Here is an 11,635-nt window from a genome sequence, read left to right on the forward strand (position 1 = left end):
GACTGAGGAGTGTGTGGTGCAAGTGGGAGCCAAGAGTAATCATGGGAAATGTAATGTGGTGGTGAAAAACCAGAAAGAGACAAATTAAACTAAATTAAGCAGAAGAACAACCAAAAACAGACAACTGACACATTCATTCTTGACACACAATAAAATAATAGTAAAAAAAAAAAAAAACATAATACGTCACAACAAGATAACATTATACATTAGAGACTTAAGACTTCACTCAAGACATATCATTAAATAAAGTTAAGTATTACACATATATGTAATATACCAATATACATATACATACACATTTTAGTTTGGAGAGTAGAATTGATAAAAAATATTCTTTTATTACTAGTTTTGAAATTGTGACATTTGAAACTAAGACTTGTAATGTAAATGTACCCAAAAATGTAAATTTGTCCACTTACTCACCCTCAAGTTGTTCCATGTGTATGAGTTTCTTTCTTCTGTTGTACACAAAATAACACTTTTAAAGAATGTTGCTAATCAAACAGTAGCCACTGACTTCTGTAGTATAGGAAAATAAATATGGAAGTCAATGGCTACTGCCAACGTTCTGGTTACCAACATTCTTTGAAATATAATATTTTGTGTTCAACAGAAGAACAGGTTTAGAACAACATGAGTGTAAGTGATGACAACATTTACATTTTTGGGTAACTAGCCCTATACTTTTGATCGGGATATTTACATTTACATTTAATCATTTAGCAGACGCTTTTATCCAAAGTGACTTACAAAAAGGGGAGAGCAATAGAAGCAAGGAAACAAACAAAGGCCAACAACCTGCAAGAGCTGTAAGAATTTTCAGTTAATCAAGCACAGGGATATAAAAGCAGTGTTGGGCTAATGCATTACAAGGAATGTTATGTAATCAAATTACTTTTTTCAAGTAACTAGTAAAGTAATGCATTACTTTTAAATGTATTGTGTAACAGTAGTAAACTTTGAGTACACAACTAGTTTACAACTTTGTACTGCAACCATACTACAAGTAAACTTACAGGTAGACTACTGAGTTTACTAGTCAAATACCTTTTAGTACACGCAAGTGTCCACTAGATGGCGTCATGGAGACGGGTGTTGTTTCGAAGCTTCGGCACATTTGCTTCAACTGTTTCAGTGCTTCACGAAGCCTCGGTCTGCCCATCACTAGCAAAGGGTCGGATATACCAATTATGTTCCACTGATACAGACACAAACAGTGTCAGTTTTAAACAAACAAACAATACTCACAGTTTCTAATATTCCTAACACAGACAAACTTAACTTTTATAACACACAAACAAACTCTGCATGCACAGGTCAAAACTCTCTCTCAAAACACAATCAATCAAACGGGCTACAGGAAGTGATGACAAGCTTTTTAACAGACTGTGGACTAATCAGGACATGGCAGCAATTAGCCTGCAGGAACCAATCAGATAAACATCCTGGTCAGACAGAGAGACTCACAAAACAGAGAGGTCACAAAATACAAAACATAGGGTTGTAACAATATTTTTCCACTTTTAAGGAGCTATTATGTTCCTATTTAGGTATTATTCTAGCTTCATCCATCTTTCATGGAACACTTGAATATAAGTTTCATTAGAAAAAGCAACATTTTTAACAAAAGGCTGAGAAAATTGCATTTTTTCAAAGATTACATACATATCAGATTCAGAACAATGATCAAAACATAGATGGAGTAGATTGAGTCGTTCCTCTTTCGACATTTCATCCTGTAAAATTAACCAAATAAAAAAAAATGTTTTGATATGCTGTTAATGTTTGATGATCATGTTATTTTACATTTACATCACTTGTTGCTGCTTCTTTTTCACGTGTGTTTTGATCAGGAGATTCTGTACTATTTCAGAAGATGTACAATAGCGCCTGCTAACATATAACAGTGAAAACATGGATAGCTGGAAAATTCAGTAGTGGCAGGGAAAGAGTAAAGTAGATTTGAAGTAAATTCCTATGCTCTACCAGTGGACTATACAGAAAAAAAAGTTGATTAGGAACATATCTGTTTTCTTTATGAATCAGTATTTTTAAACAATGTCAGTCAAAATAGTATTTAGGCTACTCAATCGAAAAAATTAAACACAACTACAAGCCAAGTAGAATACTTAAAGCTACACTGTGTGATATTTTCCCCCATCTAGCGGTGAAAAGGTATATGACCATCCAGCGAATAATTGTTTCTGTTCCTCTCAATTCTGATTTCGTTTTAACTCCTATAGTGGCCGATTTAATCCAAAATTAACATGGCAATCCCCCTCTTCACATTCGACACGGTGCCATCGAGTGTTAAAACGCGAAAGGAGAAGCTTGAATTTATGGGTATGTCCCTCTTTGGCTAATGTACTTTCAAGATGGAGGGGCAACATGGTGACCAGCATTCAAACCCCTCACCCATATGTATTTTCAATGGCATATTATAAACTTACGAGAATACTTTATTACTTGAAAGAAGTAAATATACATTAATGAGGAACATATATTTTTGAAAGAACTAAGTGTTTTTAGCTAAGAATAAACTAAAAAAGTTACACAGTGTGGCTTTAATTATACTTTTATTCAGTGTTGGGGAAAGTAACTTTTAAAAGTATAGGCCGAGTGCATCACAACTTTGAGTCCATACAAATTTAACTAATTGCATCACTTATTTGCATCAATATTTGTTTTTTGGCAAATGTAAAAGCCTTTTCACACTAAAAGATAAACAAGCCACATGCTGAAGTAAATGCAAATTCACACCTGTACAACAGAGACCGCAGCTTTCAGCTGTGGAGCCATTCTGGATCACTGAAAAATAGGACACAGAAGAATAAAGTTCAACACTCTTGCTTCAGCAATAAAAAGGAAAAACAAATGTAAAATGTTGTGTTTGCTTGTTAAATTGGATCATCGAAGGTCAGCAGCAAAGACATTGGTTAGTATAGTGAAATTAAAAACATAATGTATATTTGTGTAATTTAACATTTAATTAATTATTACGTAATAAAATTAACTTTTTTTTTTTGTAAGGGTAGTCTTGATCTACCCTTGATTTATAATAAATGGGTGGATGGCTGGATCACTGCTGAACCTGTCTAAAACTGTAAATGCTGCTGTTTTCTTCCACTCTAAGAAAAGGGTTTTTAAATACAACACAATGCAAGACATCATTCAAAATACGGGTAAAACAACTGTAAAAAGTCAGTACGGAAAATCTCTTCATATTTACACAGTTGCCTACACTGTGCCCTATTTTTAGAGACTTTTTATGGTGTGTACAGTATTTTTACAGTTTTGGCTGCTTGCCCAGCATTCAGGCCTCGGTTATAAATTTTGTTTAAATTTATAACATTTAAAAATTGGCCAACATGGCACTTATAAAAAAAAATACTCTTGAGATCACAGTTGCCTAATATTCAGCAAAAATCATAACTAGACTTATACTTGCATCAAAGCAAAACACATAAAAGTGTCAGTTTAAGTGGCAGTGTTTAACCCCACCCCCCTTTTATCTGCATTTCCCCCTTATCTCTTTACACACTTCTTTTAGCAACGCGAAGAGTGCAGGAAGCCGCTATGTCTCTGACTGTTCATCACCCTCTGTGGTGTCAGTGACCTGTAACCACCTGGGCAGAAGAAGAGTCAGGATACATAAGACTTCATATCAATAATTGAAAGAAACTCAGCCCCCTCGTTTTAATTTATTGATAAGCCCACCTCGCAATATTCTTTAATTACTCTGCCACCTGCACGCCCACCCTATAGAATGCAGAGGAAGCCATTACACGAGGGTAGAAAATGATCCCCTGCCTCAACAATTGTATCTTTGTGGCTAAGACTGTGAGTTAGGTGTTGTGTTTCATTAGTGCCCTCATGTTGATCATGATAGGGCACATTTCTTTGAAGCTTATTGGCATTGCTCTAACAATAGACCTTCACAAGCTGTGAGGTGCGAGGTTCTTCTAGTTTGTCGATTACATATATTTAAAGCATCTCTCATTGTTTGCATCACATTTGAAATATGTAGGTTATTGGTTTCCTGTTGTTTCTTAGAACAAGGATGGGCTTGTGGCAAACCAAAAGTCAACAAGCCAGTCTCAACTGCTATCAGTCAGGTTAACTGTTATTAAAGCCTTTTAAACAAACAGTGCTCATTGGACTTAATGTGTCAGCTGGATTTAACCTTACAATTCCATAAGAAGACTGAAACATTAACATTCCTCACGCAAACAGGTTGTGAGGTGGGTTGTGTAACTGGAATGCATGCTTTTCTTATTAGTTTCCACTTACCAAACAAGACTGACTGGTATAAAACATTTTGAACAGTCCTAGTAACAAAGAACCAGAATCACTGACAAAACACTCCCAGGTTGCCTAATGAAGACGTCAATTAATTCACATAATAAGTCAATATAATGTAATGCGTTTCAATATTTACTCAAGCTTACTTCAGTTTTTATACTTATCTTTCTCACATTATGACTTATCGAAATGTTTGAGTAACACTGGTACAACTTGATTTTCCAGAGTCACTGATGATACACTCCCTGGTTTTGCCTAATGAAGACGTCATTGACTCACATAATGAATGTACATTATAATTCAATATGTCCTAATACGTATTGATGTTTAGTCAAACTTATACATTCTAATCCTGTACATATTATATGCACTAACATATTACTGGCTGAATGTTACAGCAGGGATCCGCTCAACATATAGACATGGGCCTGGTAGTATATTTCCTGGTACAAACTGAAGACAAGCCAAGTGACATTTTTATGCCTCAGATTAGATCATATTAAATAGGAGGAGTTCATGTGTTCATGTTCTTTGTTTCTAATCAAATTAAAAAAATCAAATGTCCTTGGGGTACACAAGCTTAGCCTGGAGGGTTGGCGAGTGCTGCGAACGAGGAAGAAGAAAAAAGGCTCTTTGTTGCAGTTTGGTCGGTTCGCCTGGCTGACTCCGCGCACGATGCTGAGTGACGGGGCTTGTCTTGCTAGCTTTTGCGGTCAGCGTGGCTCTGCTCATCTGTCATGGACCCTGGGGCCTCCATCACCAGGCTCACAATGGGTATGATTATGGCCTTGATTATAGATATGATGACAGTGTTCAGAGTCGGCCAAAGAGCACAGACTCAAACTTCTTGCAGGAAAGGGTTTGTTTTTACAGGACTTCTGTTTTCATTGATTGTGACAATACTCTGGGAAAATGTAACAGTTAGTGGAAGATTAAATATACATTGTACGTCATTTCTGCTAGCAGTGAATTGTCTGATTAATGTGTTTAATTGTACAGTAAAACAGCATTTTGCGTCATACAATTAATTAAAATTAATTGCATGCCATTTAGCAACCCAAGCCAAGCAGCATTTATTAATATGATATTCTAATATGGAGGAGCGGGGTGAACGCTTAACGTTATAACATCATTTTCAACACAATCAAATGTATCTAATATGATCAACAGCTTTGCATTACCTCACATACGCTCGACTGGAAGAAGCAAAGAAAAAGCTTTGCTGCTGCTTTCGGGCTGTGTGTCACGCTCATCTCTCATTAACAACTGCCTTAGCAAACTCGTTCAGCAAGTTGTTCCAAACCCGAGGAAATAATGACAGAATTTTCATTTTTGGGTGAAGTATCCTTTTAAGGGTGCATATACACACTCTGACTCTGAAGCATTTTGAAGAGGCTAAATCAGATAAAAACTTTAGAATTGTGAATTGACAAACATCAACTTTTTTAGTTATAGCAACCCAATCAACTCTGTGAACGCAGTCCTTTGCTTTGAACGACTATGACAATTATTTTAAGAGTGTTTTGTGGGACTTTCAGAGGCTGCCATAGACAGAGAGCATGAAAACTGACAGCAGTCAAATTAAATGAGTTTTCACACCGGTTTCTTTCTGGCAGTAAGGAAGCCTACACAGGGTTGTGCTAATAATGTCACATCCTTAAATAGCACTAGCATGAATAACACAGAGGTGTGGTCTCAGTGAAGGCCTGCACATCGGTACAATGGATGACCCCTCATTTTGGACTTTTTTACCCTTGGGTTCTAAAGTAACTAAGCTCCAGTGCCTTTCTTTTTCAGTATCATCCATGAAGGCTGATGATATTTGGTCTGTGGTGACTCTTTGAGAGTGGAAAGTTAAACGTTACAAAAAAGGAAATGGTTGAGGTGATGTGGTAGTGCTTCATGCTATATGGGGTGATGTGGTAGTGCTTCATGAAACAGTTTCATTTTTGTTCGCTGCTGTTTTTATAAATATAATTTTTGAAAACATCTGAAAACATGCATTAAAAGCAAATGGTTACCAACCCTAATTAGTCTTAGGGATTCACAATAAAAAGGCTGGAATTCACTAAATGAAAATATTATTTTAAAAACAGTTAACAGTTTTACAATTTTAAAACACTGGGCATCACAGACTTGCTGACTTAATGGTTACAGGTGGCAGTAGATTGGCTACAAACCGGAAGGTTGGTGGTTTGATCCCCGGTTCCACCTGACCAAGTGTCAAGGTTTCTTTGTCCAAGACACCCAACCCCCAGCTGCTCTGAGCTGTATGGCGCCTTGCATGGTTGACCAAATGCATTTACAGAGAAAAAAATAACTACGTGTCTGAGGATCACACTTTGGGGTTAACAGCTTATGACCCGAGATCAGTAGTGATAAATGAAGACCAGGAGTCAGGAGTGCAATTGATTAAAGAAACATTTACTGAAGAATAGTTGCAGTTTCAAGTCTCTATTGTAGTTCAAGCCAGCTTCAAGTCTCACAAGGAATTTGTAGGCCGTGCTCCCTCTCTCCCCGTCTCATCATCATTGTACTGTAACCGTACATACAATTGTCCCAACAGTTATACTGTTTTCAAGGTCTATCTACAGCATACTGCAAGGTGGATGATTCTGATTGGCTCCGAGAAAATGTACATTCATGGTAAATTTCCACACATTGTCAGTTAATCAGGTTCACGTGTCCATAGATCACATGTTGAAGCTTTCACCCCGGAATTAAGCATGTAGTGACCTTCCAGATCTGGAGCAGGCATCCACCCATCTCTTAAGATGTCCATTGTACACTACCTCAACACAGATATTTAACACAGAATATTGCGCACATACAAAAATACACAGTTTATCCCAGGTTGGAGCTGATCGAGCTCCAGTTCTTCCCAAAATATAGTGATAAGATGTTTTTTTTTTCTCAGTGAAAGGGACAGTCATTAGTACAGGAAATATTCATCTTGACTCTTTAGTGTTTTAGTTAAAGGAAATAAAAATTGAAATTAAATTAAATTAAATTAAATTAAAGACAATTTCATATTAAATTAAACCACATTTCATATCTGGAATATCTGTTTCTGCATTCCTGGCATGTTACAGGTGTGTGATACCTCCAAAATCCAAACACACGACACCTTGTTGCTGTCAAGTGTTTAGTGACACATCACACATCTCTAGACCAGTCCCTCAGTCACCACTCAGAAACCAAATACACACTTTAGAAAACAAGAAAAAAAAACCAAGTGGTTTCTCTTAAGCAAAATTATAGCTGGAAAGAATCATTATAATAACATAAATATAAATATTAATTAAAGTTTTGATTATGAATTTAATTAGTATATATATATATATATATATATATATATGTATATCTGTATATATATATATATATATATATGTATATCTGTATATATATATATATATATATATATATATATATATATATATATATATATATATATTTGAAACAATGTGTTCTAAAATATAAAACATGCATTCAAAAAAATTTCTAGTTGTTTACTCAGTTTATTTAAATAAAATAAGCTGTAACAACACAATTCTTTAGTATTTTAATTAATTGCCATATCACTCAAATTTGTAAAATGTTAAGTTAACCTAAACCATCTGTGTTGGGACTACATGAATCTTTTATGTTGCACTGACTGAGGATCAGGAGAGTAAATGTTGAAATTAAGTTTAATGTATTTTTTTTTTAGTAGCGGAAAAGACCTGTTAAAGTTTGATGTCTGACATTTAAAAGTTATGTTGTGTTGATTTTTGAGGTTATTTGGTTAGGCACTGTTCTAATAAGCAACTGTGCTAATGCCACTGATGAGAAATTTGTACTTAATCATTACTTGCATGCTACAAATGTTACACTTAGCATGTAAACAAGTGTTGTGTTGACTATTCGTTTTTATATAAATAAATACAAATAATGTGTTTGACAGTTCCCAGTCTAAATATGGTCACCAGTTCCTACTTTATTTAGGTGGAATGACGTGATTGTTTTAGTAGTCTTGACTTAATTAATTTAAGTTCATGCACAAATCATTTTAAACCAATTGGATTTTTTTTTTTTTTTTTTTTTTGTAAAAATGTAATTCATGTTTGTGCAAAGACTTGTTTTTTGTGGTTTTTGATATTCTTAGACTGGACAGACTTTCAGTATGAAGCTAAATTAAACAGAGTCTGTGTCCATTATATATTTCTCAAATTTCTGGGAAATCTGTCATCCCCAACTGCCCAAAATATGCTGACTGGCTCTGACTTTCCGCAACAAGCGTTGACTCGTTCAGACTGCAAATCGTGGTGAAAATCTGGGCAAAAGTCATATACTGTTGCAGACATAAACATTTACAGACATGCAGACTCAAATACAAACCCATATTTTATTAATGTCTTACGTATAGAAATGTGGGAAATAATGTGACCTCGTGCAATTCTATTGTTTAAATTGTGATGTTTTAAATGCATAAAAAAATTACAGGGCCTAAAGCTTTATAAAAAATAAATTTGGTCCCACTTTTTTATATTAAGTGTCTTTATACGCTTTTAAATTGTATTTATTTCAAAATACCTGCATGTGTCACAGAGTGCTGTGCAAAACCAACTCAAAGTCCAACTCAAACCCACACCAGATGTGACAGCATGCTGTAATTAATTTCTGTAATAAAATCAACGATTACACTGTTGACTCCTTACAGCTTAACCAACCCTCAAAGCTAACCAAACCTGTCCCTGACCTTAACCGTACCCACCTCAATAACAGCAAATGTGCAATACAGTATGAACACAAAAAGCACACTGTGCCTAAACATTTGTTTAGTTAAAGACACAGATTATAAAGCGTGACCAAAAAAATGCAGCTCAGTTACAACAAACTTGTATGCTTCATCTCAAAAGTCAACATATGAAACCATGCCAATGGTGTTTTACTTTCACAGTGAATCTACAATATCACTAACGTAAGTTGTTTTCCTGTATGAAGAATCATTGAAGAATAGCATAGTGCATAACATAACATGAATACAATGTTGCAGGTTAATATTTCATGTGTTCAAATCATATTTGCATGTTGACTGTGTGGTTAAGTGTGTCCAGGGCATCATCACCAGCCTACTGGAAATTCCATATATCTCTGAGGAGTTGAGTCATTGCTGTCAGTTTCCTGTTTTCAGTCAGTTTAGTTCTTACATACTGTTTTTTTTTCTCCTGAGGCTGGCCTCATTACCTCTTAAGCCACAGAGACAGTTATCCTTTTGCTTCATCTGTTGGAAAGGACATCCTCGTGACAGCCTTTCAGGAAACACATTGACTGTTTCACTTCAGATCTAAAATGTTCCAGACTTTTTGTGAAATAGATGTATGTGCCATTTTTTGTATTCACAGCATGTACGTGATCCATGAACTGCAGCCAAACTGTTGATCTCAGAGCAGTAACTGGTATTAAGTAAATAAATCGTACACAGAGGGCTTTCTGTATTATTTTTTTTATCAATGTGGGGTCTGAAACATAAGAAAAAACGGAGAGGGTTTTAATGGCAGGCGTCTACATTCCAGGGTGCATTAACTTACACTGTCAGCACTATTACAGAGCCGCATGTGCTGGTCGTACTGCATTTAGATTGAGGAAATCGAGCCTCACTGGCTACCTCAGTGGTCAAACATGCTGTACAATCATGTCTTAGAGTGAAAACCTTTCAGAAAAGTAGGTTCAAGAGCTCCGTTTCCAGCCCTCTGGTAACGAACAGAGACAGACTGTCCAAAGGCAAACTCAGGACAGGCTAACAGATTTAAATAAAAAATGTTTAAATGACAAAAAAATCTATTAGAGTATTTGACAACATTCATTCAACTTCCAAAATAGTGAAAGGATTGTCCTACAAGCTACCTTTAAAAATGGCTCTTTTTAAAATGCCCCAAGGGACATATCAGTTATAAAAAGTGGCTTTTGGGAATTCCTTCGGTGTGTACACTTGAGTGTCTTGTTGCAGTGAAAGTTAAGGTGCTTTTGTCCAGCCACTGACTTGTTGAGCCTACGTATTGGTCTTGCATCTCCACTTTAAAGACTGCTGTGAGCTTTGACTCAACAGACGGCGATACAGACTGCAGATATCCTTTTTAAATAAGCGAGTTATGCAGTGCAGTGCAAAGATACTCAGCATTAGCAACTTTCACTTTACTACTTTATATGAATAATTAAGAATAATATATCATAAGAGTGTCATTGTTTCCGAATATCATATAGCACACGGTGATATTCAGACAAACATGATTGGGAGTATAAAATAGTTTTGTTCAACAGTCTGCCAAACAAAATAGTTAAAAATACTTGTTTCCGTGCAGCATGGAATAGTAGCATTCCAGAATGAAACAAATCGTTTGAGTGAATCAAGTTGTGAGTGACATCAAGTTTGAGTGAATGAATCTGTTTCAAATGAATCTGTTCAATAATTATTCAATGGCTTAACTATAAAGACTTATCACACATCGCCATCTACTGGTGTAATAATGTAAAATGCAGAACACGTGACTATGTACTATGACTAATGGTATGTTTACATGACACCCTCTTCAACTGAAAACTTTGTATGCATTTTGTCAGTTTATTTACAAAACAACGCCTGAAAACGTAAGGTTTCAAAGTGCAAGATTTTAAAAACTATGCCTTTACCATCTCCATGTAAACAACATTAATGTGAATTTGTGAAAATGACGGCATCATGCGCATGCGGATTACATGTTTAAGTATGCGGATTACATGTTCATGGGGTCACATCGCCAACTTCTGGCCTGGCATGCATTATACATCCTTTTTAGTCATTTTCACGGAACCGTGTCTGGAATCGTTTTCGTCGTCTGTTTTTTATACATCACTGTCATGTAAAAATACGTATAATATCCTCATGACAGTATGTCTGGAAAGTGTATATACAAATTCTAAAAGCAGAAATAGTATGAGAAGTGTTGCTTGCTATACTTATGCAACACTGCAGAATCACTAAGCTAAACAAATTTGAGGACCGGAACAAAATGTTGCTTCATAACATTTGCATCACTAATAGACGGCAAATAAGTACACAGGTGTGACTGTTTCACTGTTACAATACATAGGTGGGGAAAAGACTCAAGTAAACAGCAGTAAATATTGAATGTACAGTAGAGCACGTCAGATGTTATATAAATAATAAAAAAATGACAGCATTACCCTGGTGATGCTGTCACCAGGGTGATGCTAAAGATACTGTTAAAGATACTGTCGTGAAATTACATTAAAAATCAAAATGTGGCAGACTCAAAAAGAATGCAACTGTGAAAGCAACACTAGTTAATAT

This window comes from Pseudorasbora parva, chromosome 3 (assembly GCF_024679245.1).
Source record: "Pseudorasbora parva isolate DD20220531a chromosome 3, ASM2467924v1, whole genome shotgun sequence".
Taxonomy (NCBI): domain Eukaryota; kingdom Metazoa; phylum Chordata; class Actinopteri; order Cypriniformes; family Gobionidae; genus Pseudorasbora; species Pseudorasbora parva.